This window comes from Sorex araneus, chromosome 1 (genome assembly GCF_027595985.1).
Source record: "Sorex araneus isolate mSorAra2 chromosome 1, mSorAra2.pri, whole genome shotgun sequence".
NCBI lineage: Eukaryota > Metazoa > Chordata > Mammalia > Eulipotyphla > Soricidae > Sorex > Sorex araneus.
This window is the reverse complement of record NC_073302.1, coordinates 428,196,252-428,212,751: the sequence shown is the minus strand read 5'-3', so window position 1 is coordinate 428,212,751 and position 16,500 is coordinate 428,196,252.

The following is a 16,500-nucleotide window of genomic DNA, read 5'->3' as shown; positions in this document are numbered from 1 at the left end:
TGTCACTGTTTTTGACATATCGAATATGCCACGGGTAGCTTGCCAGGCTCTGCCGTGCGGGCGAGATACTCTAGGTAACTTGCCTGGTTCTCCGAGAGGGACAGAGGAGTGGAACCCGGGTCGTCTGCGTGCAAGACAAACGCCCTACCCTCTATGCTGTAGCTCCAGTTCGAGGCATTACTAATAATCCTATATTGCTTTTCTCTTTCCTTTATGTCATTTATATGGTATATTTAGCAATGTTCTTTTTGTATCGACACAGAAAGACAATTGACGCTATGCTATGTAACACGGGAATTAATTGACCCCAAAATAATATTTACTCCTGGGCATCCGTATTTACTTGACTTAAACCTCAGTTGTCCTTAGTTCCTAGCACCAAGAGCAGGGGTCCGGGGGGCGGAGTGATAGCACAGGAGGTAGGGCGTTTGCCTTGCACATGGCCGACCCGGGTTTGATCCCCGGCATCCCATATGGTCCCCCAAGCACTGCCAGGAGTAATTCCTGAGTGCAAAGGCAGGAGTAACCCCTGAGCATCGTGTGACCCAAAAAGCAAAAAAAAAAAAAAAAAGAGCAAGGGCCCGACAAGGGACTGATGGACCCAGGGCAAGCCGTGAGCTACCCTGACAGGTAGCTTCATTTTGTTCTTCTTCTTTTTTTGTGTGTGTGTGACCCAAAAAGCAAAACAACAACAAAAAAAAGAGCAGGGGCCCGACAATGGACTGATGGACCCAGGGCAAGCCATGAGCTACCCTGAAAGATAGCTTCATTTTGTTCTTCTTCTTCTTTTTTTTTTTTTTAACCATATCCAGCAGTGCTCAGGGATTATTCCTACCTCTGCACTCAGGAATTACTCCTGCAGTGCTTGGGCGACCATATGGGATGTCGGGGACCGAATCTGGGTGTGCTGCCTGCGAGGCAAATGCCCTACCCTCTGTATCATTGCGATGGCCCCTTGAATGAGTGTCCCCCCACCCCACCCCGCAGTCTCCCCACCTGTGGAATGGGGGGACACAGGCTGGCAGCCCTGGCTCCCGGCAGCCCAGAACGATGCCCTGTTTGATTACAAAGCAGATTAAAAGTCCTGCGGACTTGATCCGAGTAATTCTATCCTGGACACAGATCACTTGGCTGAAAGGCAGCCTCGACTGGCCTCCAGCCGCCTCACCGCGCCTCCCGTCAAGCCTCCCCAGAAGGGGCCGTGAGGAGGGAGAAAGATGATCGGCTCTCTGGGGTGGGGGCGCTGCTGCTCACACTGCCCAGGGCTCCCGGGAAGCCCCGGCTGGCCCAGACTCCATCCTGCCAGCCTCTGGGTTGTCGTGTCTCACACCGCAGTTTGCTCCGGTTCCATCCCCGACACACCAGACGGGCCCCAGGACACTGCCATGAGGGACTCCGAGGCACTAAGTCAAGAGTAAGCCCTGAGCCACTGGGTAGCCCCCAAACCAAGACAGAAAGTGGGGAGCAGACCAGGGGCTTCAGACCAGAGATGGCTTCCGTACCCCCAAACCCAATTCACGCGGGGGGCCGAGGCAGGCAGGTGTCCCTAATGCCAGTGAACCCCGGGAACAGCAGCGGGGACCCAGCCCCTTCTTCTTTTCTTTTTTGGGTCACATCCAGCAATGCTCAGGGGCTACTTCCGGCTCTGCATTCAGGAATCACTCCTGGAAGTGCTCGGGGGCCCTATGGGATGCCGGGGATTGAATCTGTTCGACTGCGTGCAAAGCAAACACCCTCCCCACTGAACTATCACTCTGGCCCCACCAGCCCCTTCTTGAACCCTGGACATTCAGGTGGAGGAAAAGTCCCGCAGAGCGCGTTACCTCTCTGGCCCGCGTGTGGCTCAGGAATGTCTCACTTCATGGCCTCAGGGGTGGCGCTACATGTTTTTTGTCACCCCCTTCTCAGGGTGACAGGAGGGGGAGCTGGTCTCTTCCATGAATCGCTCTTGGGGTGCTCATTGTTTGCCTCTCCCAGAAGTGGGCCTGGAGGGGCCGGAGCGATGATGGTACAGCAGGTAGGATGTTTGCCTTGCATGTGGCTGACCTGGGTTCAATCCCCGGCAACCCGTATAGTCCCCTGAGGCCCTCCAGAAGTAATTCCTGAGTGAAGAACCAGAAGTAACCCACGAGCGCTGCCCAATGTGGCCCCAAACCAAAGCAGGGGCTAGAGAGATAGTGCAACCGGTAGATCGCTTGCCTTGCACACAGTCAAACCGGATTGAAACCCCAGTAATCCCACACGGTCCCCTGAGCACTGCCAGGAGCACTTCCTGAGTGCAGAGCCAGGAAAAAAACCCTGAGCACTGCTGGTTGTGGCCCACAAACCAACACACAAAAAACTTAGGAATTGAGCTTTCTTATCACTCAGTAATTCCACTCCTTAGAATATACTGCAAGGGAATGCCGACTGGTCCAGCCTTTCTGGAAAACAATATGGACAGTCCTTCAAAAACTAGAAACTGAGCTTCTATATGACCCCACAATACCACTTCTGAGAATATATCCCGAGGATGCAAAAGAGCACAGTAGAAATGATATCTGTACCTATTATTCATTGCAGCACTGTTCACAATAGCCAAAATATGGAAACAACCCGAGTGCCCTAAAACAGATGACTGGTTAAAGAAACTTTGGTACGTTTACACAATGGAATATTATGCAGCTGTTAGGAGAGATGAAGTCATGAAATTTGCTTATAAATGGATAAACATGGAGAGTACCATGCTAAGTGAAATGAGTCAGAAAGAGAGGGACAGACATAGAAGGACTGCACTCATTTGTGGAGTGTAGGGTAGCATCACATGAGGCTAACACCCAAGGACAGTAGATACAAGGGCCAGGGCGATTGCCCCATAACTGGAAGCCTGCTTCATGAGCGGAGGGGAGAAGGCAGATGGAATAGAGAAGGGATCACTAAGAAAATGATGGCTAGAGGAACCAGTTGGGATGGGAGATGCATGCCAAAAGTAGATAATGGACCAAACATAATGACCTCTCAGTGTCTGTGTTGCAAGCCATAATGCCCAAAAGTAGAGAGAGAGTATGGGGAATATTGTCTGCCATGGAGGCAGGGGGAGGGTAGGAAAGGGGGGCTATATCCGGGATATTGGTGGTGGGGAATGTGCACTGGTGGGGGGATGGGTGTTTGATCATTGTGAGATTGTAACCCAAACATGAAAGCCTGTAACTATCTCACGGTGATCCAATACAATTTTAAAAATTAAAAAAAAAAAAGAATCTACCCCAAGGGCCCAAAAGGACAATGCCAAAAAGATACCCACACTCTTCTATTTCTTGCAGTACTGCTTACAGTAGCCAAACCCTGGAAGTAACCCAAGTGCCTGAGAACAGATGACTCGAAAAAGAAGCTACGGTACAGCTACACAATGGAATACTATGCAGCATAAGAAAAGATGAAGTCCTGCAATTTGTTGCTGCGTGGATGGATCTGGAGAGTACTCCGCTGAGAGATGTTAGCCAGGACGTGGGGACAGACACAGAGTACCCTCTCATGTGTGGAACGGAAAGAAACTTCATAGGAGAATAACACCGTCTAAAAGGCAATAGAAATAAAGAGCAGAAGAACTGGTCTTCAGTAGGAAACTTGGTACTGGATTGCAGATGGTGTGTGTGTGGGGGGGGGCGCTAGCTTAGCACTGGGAACGCTGGGACAATGGGGGAGGGGGAAAGTGCCTGCCAAGGAGGCAGGCTGGGTGGGGAGGGCAGGAGGGAAACTGGGGATGTCTGTGGAGGGCAGCAGACACTGGTGAAGGGATTGGTGTCGGGACACTAGTCGCCGGAAACTCCGTCAGGGATAACCTCGGAACTCTTTTATTCACGATGATTCCATTTAAAAACAAAACAAAACGATGTGACCACGTTGTAGCAGTCTGGAGTACCTGCTGCGCCCCCTACCCGTGTACCCCCACGCTGCTGCAGATCAGGTTCTTCTTCCAGGGTCCTCAAAACTCACCCACCCGGGTGCACAAGCGCAGGGGAAGGTGCTCAGCTCATTAGGGGGCAAGAAAATGCAAGTCAAGGCCACAAAGAGATGTAACCACACTCCCTCGAGAATGCTAAAGTTAAAAAGATTAGAACGGGTCGGAGAGGCAGTACAGTGGGTAGGGCTTTGCCTTGCACGCAGCCAGCCCGGTTTGATCCCCGGCACCCCATATGGTCTTCCAAGCCTGCCAGGAGTGATCCCAGACGCAGAGCCAGAGGTTAAGCCCTGAGCACCACTGGGTATGTGCGCCCCCCTCCTTTCAGAAATAGATCCGTGAACCTGGGGGGTGGGGAGCCCAGAGAGTACAGGGGTTAAGGTGTACCAGTGCCTGGTTCAATCTCAGCACCTCATTTAATCACCAGAAGTTTGTCACTGCCACTGTCACTGTCATCCCATTGCTCATTGATTTGTTTGAGCGGGCACCAGTAACGTCTCTCATTGTGAGACTTATTGTTACTGTTTTTGGCATATCCAATACACACAGGTAGCTTGCCAGGCTCTGCCGTGCGGGCGCAATACTCTCGGTAGCTTGCCGGGCTCTCCGAGAGGGGCAAAGGAATCAAACACGGGTTGGCCGAGTGCAAGGCAAACGCCCTACCGCTGTACTATCGCTCCAGTCCCACCAGGAGTTTAATTTAATTAATTAAATTAGCATCTCATTTAATCACCAGAACACCACCAGGAGTTACCCCAAAACACAAAGCCCCAGGTACCCTGAGCACTGATATGAGAGCACCCCTGAGCACTGCCGGATGTGCCCCTCACACACAGACAAACAAAAACGATGACTGAGGGGGCCTGAGAGGCACCTCGCTGGGCCGGGATGCGTGCTCTGCGTGCACGGGGCGGCCGTGGTCCCGGCCAGTACCTGCTTCCCTGAATGCTCAGTGTGACCTCACCCCGCCCCCTCCCCTCAAAAAAAAAAAGTGAGGGGCCAGGGAGGTGGTGCTGCAGCAGAGCATGTGATTTGTGTGCTCAATCCCTAGCATGGGGAAAAAAATAAAAAAGATGAGAGAATCAGGGGGCCGGAGCGATAGCACAGAGGGTAGGACGTTTGCCTTGCACGCGGCCGACCCGGGTTCGATCCCCGGCACCCCATATGGTCCCCCGAGCACCGCCAGGAGTAATTCCTGAGTGCAAAGCCAGGAGTAACCCCTGAGCATCGCTGGGTGTGACCCAAAAAGAAAAAAAAAAAAAAAGATGAGCGAATCAGGCGTTGGCCGTGAGGGCGCCGGGCAGAGGTTCTGCGTCCAGCCCCACCCAAGACCGACGGCAGCACCTGCCACAGGTGTAGACACAGCGAGAGAAGAGCTGTGGGCACTCGCCTTGCCCCTGGGCCTCAGCCTCCGGTCTGGTCTCCTGAGCACTGCCAAGGGTAATTTACTTATTCTTTTTCGATTTTGCTTTTGCTTTGGAGTCACACCAAACAAAGCTCAGAGGTTCAGGGGTTAGTTACTCCTGGCTCTGCACTCAGAAATTACTCTGGGCGGTCCCCAGGGGACCACCTGGGACGCCAGGGCTCAAACTTGGGTCAGCTGCACGCAAAGCAACAGCCCTACCCGCCATACTACCACTCCAGCCCCTGCCAGGAGTAATTCCTGGGTGCAGAGTCAGGAGTAACCCCTGAGCATCGCCGGGTGTGACCCCCCCACCCCAAACAATAACAAAAAAAATCAAGAGATGTAGACACGGGTATTAGCAGTAACTCGGTTCCTGGCCTGCAGGCTGGAAATAACCCAAATGCCGATCAGCACGTGGGCAGTGGCAGGGCGCATGCCTGCAGCAGCGAGACCCTGGGTCCTTCTGTGGACGGCCCTGGTGGCCCGGAGCACTGTTAGCCCAAACAGCACAGAGCCAGGCCCAGCAGCAGTAATAACGTCTGTCTAGGGAGGGGGGTGAGGGGTGCTGAGCTCCTGCCGTGCCCGTGGGCTCTGAGCCACCTTCTTCCCAGCTTCGGGGGTTTCCCTTCCGTTACTTTGCACTTTGCTTTAGGAACTCTCTCCTCTCATGCTTCCTCAATAAAACCATTTTTTTTAATTTTTTTTTTTTAAAAAAGAGGGGGCTGGAGCGATAGCACAGTGGGTAAGGCGTTTGCCTTGCACGCGGCTGACCTGAGTTCGATTCCCAGCATCCCATATGGTCCCCTGAGCACTGCCAGGAGTAATTCCTGAGTGCATGAGCCAGGAGTAACCCCTGTGCAACGCCGGGTGTGACCCAAAAAGCAAAAAATAAAAGAAAATAATAAAAAAAAGAGCATGAACTAATTTATAGGCACCACAATTAGGATGGTATCAAAGTCTCGAAGAGCCCAAAAAAGGTGATCAAAAGCACGGGCCAAGGAGATGGTACGGCAAGCAGGTGGGGCGCTTGTCTTGTAATTGACAGACCTGGGTCCAACCCCCTCATTCCTCTGAGCCCCGCCAGGAGTGATGTCTGACCACAGAGCCAGGAGTAAGCCCTGAACACAGTCAGATGTAAACCAACTACCCACCCTGTCCAAAAAAAGTGGGGGCAGGAATTCTTTTATTTTCATCAACATTTCTCATCAAAAAGAGGGAAAGGAAAAAAAAAACTGAAAATTGATTCTGGAGGAGAGACCCAGGGGAGGAGCTTTCGATGCAGGAGACAGAACCTGGGATGTGACTTAGTGGGAATGTGCCTCCTTACATGGTGGGGCTAGGTTGGGTCCCCACACTGGGAGGGAGAGAAGGGAGGAAGGAAGGAAAAAAGAAAGGAAGGAAAGAGGGAAGGAAGGAAGGATGGAAGAAAGGAAGGATGGGAGGGGGGGAGGAAGGAAGGAAGGAAGGAAGGAAGGAAGGAAGGAAGGAAGGAAGGAAGGAAGGAAGGAAGGAAGGAAGGAAGGAAGGAAGGAAGGAAGGAAGGAGGGAAGGAGAGAAGGAGAGAAGGGAAGAAAGAGGGTAGTATGGAAGAAAAAGGAAGGGAGGAAGGGAGGAAGTAAGGAAAGGAGGGAAGGAGGGAAGGAGGAAAGGAAGAAAGGAAGGAAGGAAGGATAGAATGGAGAAAGGAGGGAAGGAGGGAAGGAAGGGAGGAAGGGAGGAAAGGAGGGAAGAGAGAGGGAAGGAGAGAAGCAGGAAAGCAGGAAAGGAAGGGAGGAAAGAGAGGGAAGGAAGGAATGAAAGAAGGAAGAAAGGAAGGAAGGAAGGAAGGAAGGAAGGAAGGAAGGAAGGAAGGAAGGAAGGAAGGAAGGAAGGAAGGAAGGAAGGAAGGAAGGGAGTTCAGGAGAAAGAGAAATAGAGAGGGAGGAAGTAGATATACCCCAAAGTTGCCCTCTTCTGGGGCCTGTCAGAATCTGGATGGAAGGGCCGCTGCCCCTCTCAGCAGCCCCCTCTGCCTCCCGTCCCTCTCCCCCACCTGAAGAAGTCATCGAGCGGCTGGAGCGATAGCACAGCAGGTAGGGTATTTGCCTTATACGTGGCCGACCTGGGTTCGATCCCCAGCATCCCATATGGTCCCCCGAGCACCACCAGGAGTAATTCCTGAGTGCAGAGCCAAGAGTAACCCCTGTGCATATATAGCTAGGTGTGATCCAAAAAAAAGCAAAAAAATAAGTCATCGAATGCAAGCTGAGTGTCTTTGCCCCTACAGGCTGAAGTATGGAGAGAAAGGGTGGTGGGGGGCGGTGACTGAAGCTCAGAGGGAAGATGGTGGTGGGGGGGGAGAGGGCAGGGGGGGCTGCGACCATGTCACCGTTCACCATGTGTGCTTGGAGCGTCAGCATATGGTCCTTAACGACCAGCTGTTCTCTGTCGCTTCCAGATGGATCCAGGGTGAAATGGCTTTTGGTGTGAGCAGGAAAGTCATGGGCGGGGTAGGGAGAGGGTATGGACAGTGTGGATGCGTGTGCACGTCGCCCATGCACTCGTGTGCAGACATGTGGGTGTACAAGCATGCGAACGCCTGTGTGCACACGGGTGGCGAGACTGAGCGGGCCAAGAGGGCACCCGGGGGCCATAATTCCTTCCTCGGGAGCACTTCAGGAATCTGACCCTGACAAGCGCCCAGGTCCCTCTGGGCTGGGGACAGAGATAGACCCAGGACCCTCTCTCTCTGTGTCACTAACCGGGAGGGCAATTAGCTGGCCGGCCCATCAGGAAGCCCCCCAAACCAGGAGTCTGCGGAGCCAGATGGGTACTTAGTTCCAGGCCACCCCGCCCTCCCCCACACTCTCCTCCCCATTAGGGCTGCAGCGAGCATCCATCATCCATCACCAGTCGCTCCGTGATGTCACAGCTGCAGGCCCCAGAGCAGGGAAAACGGAGCTAAATCATTCATGGGGCCAGAGCGGGCGGCTGGAGATTTAGTGCCGAGGAGACACTTCAGGGACTTGTGGCAATCAATCCCTTGCAGAGACCCCATCAGCTGCCAGGGGCCTACAGCTGCATCTGGGTTGTGAGCTGGGGACCCCATGAAATGGATTGGGGGGGTGCAGAGGCGCCTCCTAATTCCCAAACAGCATGGCAGGGGGCCCCAGGCCTAGTCCAAAGTGAAGGCAAAGTGGACCCCGGGAGAAGAGTAGGCTGGGGTGGGGGCCCCCAGTCCCTCCTAGCAGCTTCCTTTGTCTGTACCCCCCGGGGACCTGCTGGTCACCAGGGCTCCAGGTTGGGTGTGTTGCTGAGTCTGCGGGTCTCAGGAACCCTTCCCCTCGGACTTCCCCAGGGCAGTTTTGACAGAGAGAATTGGGGTCCTCTGGACTCCCCTGAGCCCCAGTCTGGGCTGGGAGAAGGCTCAGAGGACCCAGCACAGGCTTCGCACATGGGGTCCTGGACTTGATCTCCACTGAGCCAGGAGTGACCCTAAACAACAGCCTAGAGTGTTTCTAAGTGGCCCCCAAACCATCAAGCCCCCAAAGACCCAGAACCCGGAATTGAATGTTGTTTCTGGGAAGCTACCTTCAGCTGTGCCTGGGGGTACCCCCCACCCCGCCATACAGCAGGCTTTTCTGGTACAGGCTTGAGCCCCCAACATTCGTGAAGGTGCCTTGAAAAAGGGAATTGCAGGGGTGCGAACTGCAAGGAAGGCATTTGCAGGTATGCTCCGAAACAGCAGGCTCAGTTCTGGGGTGCTTCTCCCCACTCTTTCCATTTACAGATGAGGAGACTGACTTGTCCAAAGCCCACTTCCATGGAGGGGGAACAAAAGAAGAGAAAAGAACCCCCAAAGCCACACCTGCCTGCCCTGAGGGGCAGGGGCTCTGACCTCTGACCCTGCCAACTCCTTCCTGTCCCTCCTCTCTGCTCCCCTACAGGGGCCTGTGGGGGGGGGGCTGGGGGAGGTGGTGAGGGTCCTCACCGTGGTCTCTTACTCAAACACACTTCATCTTCGAGTCAGGCCTGGCAGAAGGGCAGTGAGAGAGGCAGACAGCTGTCCCCTGTCCTCCGGGAGTGAGTGCGGAGGACTGGACAGGTAATTTCCCCCAGTGCAACGCTCTCCAGGAAGGGGGATTCCGCACCCCCCCCCCCGCCCCCTGCAGCTCACAGTCATTGGGCAGATCAAAGGCTGCTTCCAGGGGCCCTCCGGGAAGGGATCCCAGCTGTGTGAGCTGCAGGCCCCCACAGGCTGCCACCCCCAGTCCCGGGAGCCACAGGTGAGCCAGTCCCCACAACCAGGGGGTGCAGGATTCTCTCTCGGAGGGAGAAGCTTCGGGGAGTGCGATCCAGAGTGGTCCTCCTCAGCTCAAGAATTTCCGGAATTTGAAATGCTTCACGGGTGGGGGGGCATCTCCCACCCAAACCCCAAGTCCTCTACTTCCCTGGGGCTCTTCCTCTTTTCTCCCCTGCCAGTTCTTACCCCCCCACCCCCAACCTGCACGGACTCCTGGCAGGTGGGGTGCCCCCAGCGGGAGCCTCCTAACATCCCTCCCTGGCTTCCCAGTCACCCATCCTCCTCGGATCTGTCCCTTGGGAAAGTCTCTGAAGTGCCCCCAAGCTCTCCCCCTCCCCTACTAGGACACTTGGGCAGAACTGGGGTGGGGGCGTCCTGAGCCAGCTCTGTGGGAAATGCCACAGACACTTGGCTAAGACTTGAGTCTTTCTGTTTGTTTGTTTGTTTGGGGGCCACACCCAGCTGTGCTCAGGGGTCACTCCTGGTGAGCTCCAAGCTCAGAGACCACGTGGGACGCTGGATGTCAAACCTGGATCAGCTGCATGCAAAGTAAGATGGTACCTGCTGCACTCTCTCCCTGCCCGCCTCTGTCCCCAACCCCAGCTCTAGTCTTAGCTGGGTTTGAATTGGGGACCCAAATGGGTCTGCGCCCTCGCTGAAATGTGAGAGGATCTCCCTTGAACCCCTGGAGGGTCCAAGGCTGCATGGGACAAACCAAATGAACCCCAGAGCCCGGAGGGAGCACAGCTGAAGACTGACTGGGAGGCATTTGAATCTGAAGCTGGTGGGGTACAAGGAGGCCCAGGGAAGCTGGCAGGGAGGGGTGTGTGCCAGTAGGACCTGGTGTCCCACTCCACGGGGCCCTGGACACTGGGAAAGGCTGTCACAGCTCAAACCTGAGACAACACGAGCCCCTCGAATTTGGGGGAGCAACGGCAGGGCAAAATGGCTCAAAGGGCTGCATGCCTGGCCGGCTGGGGGCCACCCCCAAAGCCGGTGGATGTGGTCCCCAAATACAAAACACACAAGGACACTCTGCAGAAGCGTTTCTAGTTCCTCCAGCCCCTTATTCCATCCCACCTCCCAGCCCCGAGCGCGCTCCCAGTTCCCAGACGAAGAAAGAAATAGAGGCTAGAAGGTCCCGGCAGGCGCGCAACAAACCCGCAGGAGGTGATTTCAGAACGCAGAAGATCCGGATGGAGACCCGAAGCCGCCCGCCGCCGCCGCAAGCCGCAGCAGCAGCCTCTGCCCGGGCCGCAGGCTGAATTAATGGGCAACTTTCTGCTTGGGCCACAGGAAGCGAAACCTGGGCGGTGGCCGTAACCGTAGTGGGACACCGGCCTCGCCATCCAATGCAGACAGGATGTCCGCTTTGTGCCTTGGGCTACCAGAGGGCAGAAGTCAAGCCCTGTTTGGGGAACTGGGGATGCGCATCCCCCCGCGCGGTGCGCGGTGGGCCTGCTGGACGCATCGGGGTGCACAGGCCGCGGGGAGTTGGGGGTCGCGCAGCGCATAGCCGTGCTGGGTGAAGGTGGGGAAATAGGTTCCCAGACCCGGAGGGCCCCAACCCTCCCGGGCTGTGCAGGGGCTGACGCTGTTCCCGTCCGGGGACCACACACCTGCTCGCTCCGGGTCCTCCAGAAGGAGGCGCGGCCCGGGGTTTATCTTACAGGCCCGGAACGCCGGCGCGGGGACGGGGGGCTTCATCCCACATCTCTTCGCCCCACCCGGCCCTCGATCCCCGCCAGCTTCCACCACAGACTCGGAATGGGCTCCCTCGGCGGGGAGCGCCGCCGGAGACAAAAGCCAACCGTTGTCAGTGGGTAGGGGACGGCCGGACACGTGGCGAGGCCACACCCGGACCCCCGCACCCCTCGCCGTCGCTCTGACGCGCGCTCTGGCCCCACGTGCGCCGAGTCGGGCACCCCGGGGCGCCCCGTTTCCCCGCTCCCCGCGCCTCGGGAGGAGATGTCGCCCACTCCTGGGCTCTCAGCATCGACCCCCGGCTTCAGCATCTCGAATGGGATTAAAAATAAACCACCGACGAAACATCTCAATTACTGCAGATAACTTTTTTGTTTTAATTTAGAAGATTTGTTATGATTATTTTAGGCTTAGGGGCCACTCCTGACGGTGCTCAGGGGCTTCTCGCCTCTGCAGCTCCGGGGCCCGGCGGTGGCGCGTTGTGTATGAGGTGGGAGAAGGTTGGGGGTGTGTCAAACACCGGCTCCCGCATGCGCACTAGCTTTTCGCTGTCTCCCCAGCCCGTTACTTATTCTAGTTTTGGGGGTGCCTGGGGTTGAAGTCACGTTTCGTTCACGAAAGGCGTACACCTTATTACGCAGCCAGTTCAGTAAATCTTCCCCCCCCCCCCCCCGTTTTGCGGCCGGCCGGAGAAGGTTTGGCCACGCCCAGCGGTGCCCGGCTAGAGGGATGGGGTGGCTCTGTTCGGACGTGACTCTTGGTGAAGAAGTTCGGAGATCAAGCCGTGCCGGGGGATGGCACGGGGATGGAACGTGGGCTCCCGCGTGCAAAGCCCGCACATCAGCCCGGATGGGCTCTCTCACACCCTCCTGTTATTTTTTTAAATAGAAAATTTAATAGAAGCAGATGATGAACACACTTCAAATAGCCCTGAATGGCGTTCAGCAAAAAGCAAGTCTCTTGTCCATTATCCACCAATTTCCCACACGGAAGCCACCCTTACCTGCTGTTATGCACAAAGAACAAGACTTTGTGCGTAAAAAAGCTGACACCATATCCTTTACACAAGCAGCATTTTCCTATAGTTTCCAGGACACACAGCAGCCCCATGTCCCCAAACCTGCCACACACAAGGCTTTTAAGAACGACACCGTTATCTATTTTTTTTCCTTTCCCCACCCTCCTCTATATTTCCCATCCTCGGATTCTGCATAGACATACTAAACATTGTTTTGCGAAAAATGTCACGGCAAAATTCCAAGTCCCCAGCAAAAGTCCATCGACTTGCATCCAGATTCCAGAACAAAGGCCGGAGAGCTGGGGCCCGTCAGCACTGTGGACTCGAGACCCCCAGCTTCCCGCCCTGGGAGGGGCATGGGGGTGCTCAGTTCCCTCGCAGGCCACGAGGAGCCTGGGATGCCGGGGCAGAAGTCAGGGGCAGTGGGTAGGCTGACGCAGGGAAAACGTCTTCGTGGCCAGACGACTAAATCCCCGCGGGGTCTGCTGGCCCCCTCCCTCCCCGATTTGGAAGTGGGAGGAGTTGGAGTCAATTCCAGCCGCGCTCAGGGGCTTGTCCAGGCGTGGTGCCCCGGTCGAGCGTAGCACCCCCTCCAGCCCCGCGAACCATCTCCGCGGCTCCTCCACCTGCACGCGAGAGGCGCAGATCATGCTAGCCCTCCTGCCAGCGGGGAAACTGAGGCTCTGAGCAGCCAGACGATTCATGAACAAGATCAAGGGTGGAACCGCCGCAATCCTGCTAATGGGAAGGGGGTGGGTTAGCCTGTATCCCGGTCCCCCTTTTGCACAGGCTCCACCCAGGGAGAGAACGAGAGAGCCGACCTCTTGGACGCTCAATTTCTGGACAAGGGATCTGCCCCGATGGGGAGGAGGGGAAGGGGGAGCAGCGGCGAGAGATTTGGGGAAGGGAGAAGCAGAGGACCAGAGGTTCGGAAAGTGCTGTGTGGGCCAGAGAAACCAGAGGGCCGGGAACAAGATGGGAGGGCCACCGAATTTTCCAGCTTGGAGGAGGCAACGAAGTTCGATCCATTTGACCCAAGGATTAAGAAGCCTTAGGCGACGTGTCTTGGCTCCGGGTGGCGAAAAGGGGTCTCTAGATGGCGCGGAACCGGGCAGAACACGCCGAACCGGGCAGAGCGCGAGGCCTCGAGGTCGGCCAGTGCCACCTCCTTCCTCCCCGCTACCCCCCCCCCCCACCACCACCCGCCTGCACCCTGTGCGGAAAGGGATCCGCGTATCGGGTCCCCGGGGACCACCCCCTCGCAGTCCGGGTCCGGCTCCGGTTACTCTCCGGGCCCGCTCCCTAAAATATGTATGAGTCTTTGCGGGTGCAGTTTCGCGGCCCCTCCCGGAGTGGGATCGGGGTCGGCGGGGTGCGCCGAGAGCCACTGGGGGCGGGCGGGAGGGGTAAGCAACGCTGGCTCGCGAGGCCCGGGCCGTGTCGACTTTCAGCAGCGCATTTAAGAAAAGGTGGAAACTGGATCCGTCTCCCCGGCGCCCCCGCCCCGCCAGCCCCGACGGCCGGACCGCGCGGCCGGGTGGCTCGCCTTGCGCGCTGCGGTGTCTGGTTCTCGACAGCAGGTGAATGGGCCCGGGCGGGGCGCTCCGGGGACCGGGGGCGGGGCGCCCGCTATAAAGGGGGCGCGGCCGGCCGCGGGGGCCACTGGCAGCCGGCGTGGCCTGCGCTCCTGGGCGTACCGCGCCCCTCTCCCCCCGGAAGCCCGTGGCCCTCGGGGATCAGGTAGGGCCCGGGTGGGGGACGCCGCTGGGGGAAGTTTGGGCGAGCCGGCCCGGGAGGGGAATTGCGTGCGGAGCCGAGGAGGGGCTCAGGCAGAGCCGCCTCCCTTTCGGCCGGTCGGGCCCGGCGCCTGGCTCCCCGGCTCCCCGGGTCAGTGTCCTGGCGCGCCGCGCCCCATCTCTGGCCGCGCCGAGAGGGACACAGCAGCCCCGCCGCCCTCCGCGCGGCCAGCCCGCTCGGGCGCGAGGGGCGATAATGGCCTGAGCCTCTGACTGCGACATCGGGGTGCGGGCAGGCCCCGCGCAGGAGTCGGACCTCCGAAAGGTTAGTATCCGCACTGTCACCCGGGGCGGCTCCCGGCCGGGCAGGGGCGGGGGTGGGGAATGACTGAGGCCCCCCCGCCTCCGCCCATCTTCTTTCGCCAGAGCCCAGTGTGGGTTACTAACGGTCTTCGGCGTTCAAACAAGAAGCCTCTAGATGGAGTGGGGGCCCCTGGCAAAGGACACCTACCCTCCCGCTTCCCTTAGGGGCTTCTCAGCCGCCAGCCTTCTGCGGGTCGATCGGGAGAACTAGGAGCTAAAAGAGAGGCCGGATTAACGTTTTATTTTAATCGGGCTTTGAACTGTGGTTGCCGTCTGGGGCTGCCAAGCGGGGTTGGGACTGGAAGGGCGCCCAAAGCGGAGGGCGGGGGGTGGGGGGCGGTGGGGGGTGATGGTGGCGGCGGAGGGCCGGGTGCGCCCTGCGCCCCGGGACTCGGGATGCTGGGGAAGAAGGAGGAGGCCACCCCAACGCTGACAGCCTGGGAGTCTCCAGGCCCCTGCCCCGCCCCTCGGAATGCTCCGGGTGGCATCGGGAGGGAAGGCAGAGAAGGTTCTAATCCGCGCCCGCGCCCAGCCCTGGCCGGCCCCGCCCCCTCCCCGGGGAGCCACTGCCGCAGTGGTGGTGGGGGGGGCAGACTGGGGGATGGGAACGGGTCTGGGGGCGGCTCCCCTTCCCCTCCCCCTTCCGGGACAGGCAGCCTTTGTTCCCGGGGGCGGGAGTGGCCGAGACACCTGTGAGTCCGCAGTGCAGGGCGCGCGTAGGTGGGTGCGCCCGGGGCCGGGAGCCCCACGTTCTCCTCCAGCCCCGCGCCCCCGCGTCCAGGCGAGCCCACGGAGACAATTGGGCTTTGCGCATCTTTCCGCGAGCCGGACAGCGAAGATGGGTCCTGTGGCACCCCGCCTACAGTGCGTCCTAGCTCCCAACGCCCTTCCCCTCCCCCCGGCCCAGGGTCAGATTTCCAAGCACGCTCCACACACCTCGGACCTGTGTGTGTGTGTGTGTGTGTGTGTGTGTGTGTGTGTGTGTGTGAGGGAGGGAGGGTGGCAGGCCGTCGGGGCGCACCTCGGCCCGTGGCACCGGAGCCGGAGGGCTCGGGACAGGGCCCAGGGGCGGGCGGCGAGACCCCTTGGGGCCAGACCCAGCGGTGCTGGACGAGCAGGCGGGGCTCCCAGCGTCTCCGCAGTCCGGGCCGGGCGTGCCCTGCGCCGCGCACCAACCCGAGCCACATTCAAGGTGAATCATCCGCGGCCCGCCCCCGGCCCCTCCCCCGCCCCACGGCACCTGAGCCAATGGCGCGGCGCGGGGGGCGGGCGGGGCTCCGGGGGCGCTAAACCCTCCCCGAGTCATTATCTCCGCACCCGGCCGAGCCCCTGCACCTCGGCGCCCGAGCCCGCCGGCCGCGCTCCGGCCGCGCCGTCCGGGGCACCCTCTGCGCCCTTTCCCTCGGGTTCCCGGGCCCCCCGTGCCTCTCCTCCCCCACCCCGCCTGCTCACGGAGGCGGCTCCTCTTCAGGTGGCCCTGCGGGGGCCTCCCCCAGCCGACCTGTCACCCGACACCCAGGAAGCGCGCGGCCCCGTCCCGGCTCCTCTTTGTTCCCCCGCCGGGCTCCGCGCTCGGGCGCCACCTCCTCCTGCGTCGGCCCGTGGAGGTTGGGGGCGCCGCCCTCGGCCGGGCAACGGGCGCCCCTCGGGTTCCATCCATCCGATCCGCTCGGGACAGTGCCCCCCTCTATTCTCTCCCCAGCCCGCCACCCCCTTTTGGGGGGGCCTGTTTTCTCCGGAGCGGACTCCGCACGGAGCCGGGAGGCGGCGGTGCGCCCAGCGCGGAGCCGGCGCAGGTGAGTGTCCAGGGCGGGGCCGGGCGGAGCCAGCGAGGAAGGAAGGTGGAGGCGGGCGCCCCGGGGCGAGCAGTGCTGGATCCCCGAGCCGGGGGCGGGCGGGCAGGCGGCGGGGCCGGCGGGGGCTGCCCGGCGCGGCCGGCCTTCGGGGATGACGCGGCAGCGCGGCCTCCTTGCACCTCCGCGCCTTCCGGCGGAGGCGCCCACGCAGCTCCGTGGGCTCTGGAGGGGCCCCCAGCGGAGCCCCCCTCGGCGG